Source organism: Propithecus coquereli, unplaced genomic scaffold (genome assembly GCF_000956105.1).
Source record: "Propithecus coquereli isolate 6110/MARCELLA unplaced genomic scaffold, Pcoq_1.0 Scaffold433, whole genome shotgun sequence".
NCBI classification, from domain to species: Eukaryota; Metazoa; Chordata; class Mammalia; order Primates; family Indriidae; genus Propithecus; species Propithecus coquereli.
The window spans coordinates 254,369-254,922 of NW_012150097.1; the positions used below are offsets into that span (position 1 = coordinate 254,369).

General features: G+C 42.1%; 1 protein-coding gene across 1 annotated transcript in view; it reads left to right on the plus strand.

Annotated features, from left to right (window-relative positions):
• Positions 1-554, plus strand: part of ANXA3 (annexin A3) — a 73,043-nt gene that overhangs the window by 44,058 nt on the left and 28,431 nt on the right. The gene's annotated exons all lie outside the window — the stretch shown is intronic.

Sequence of the window (554 nt, forward strand, 5' to 3'; positions counted from 1 at the left end):
CATCAGCCCTGGTCTGACACCGCTCTTCCCTGGCAAACAGCCGGTTAAATATACGTGTGCGAAATGCATGAGAGAGGTGTGGACCCAAGATAGAAATAGATGTTTTGGGGTCAGAGATTTGGTTCTGACTTCTTTCTGCACTTCTTAGAAGCGGTGTGACTTTGGCAAGTGAAGTAAGTTTTCTAAGCGTTGGCGTCTTTATCTTTATACAGCTCAATCCTGTCTACTGCAGAGGCCCCTTGAGCGTTAACTATGACAATGAATAGAAAGGCTCCTAGTACACGACAGGTTCTCGTTAAGCATTGGCTCTTGTTTTCTAGAGGAAAAAGGATTTTGACATCAGGTATGAGGATGATGGATAAAAGGGATAAAATCTAGTTCAAAACCAGGAGGGTTTTTATACTATTCCCTCTGTCCGATCTCCTGATCGGAGTATTTAGACAGTGATTGTTTTTGTTTCCCCAAAACCATCCAAATAAAGTTAATTTTCTGTCTCCAAAACCGGGCAGACAAATGAAGAAATAAAGATTCCAACCGGGTAAGAAGCTGGAAAT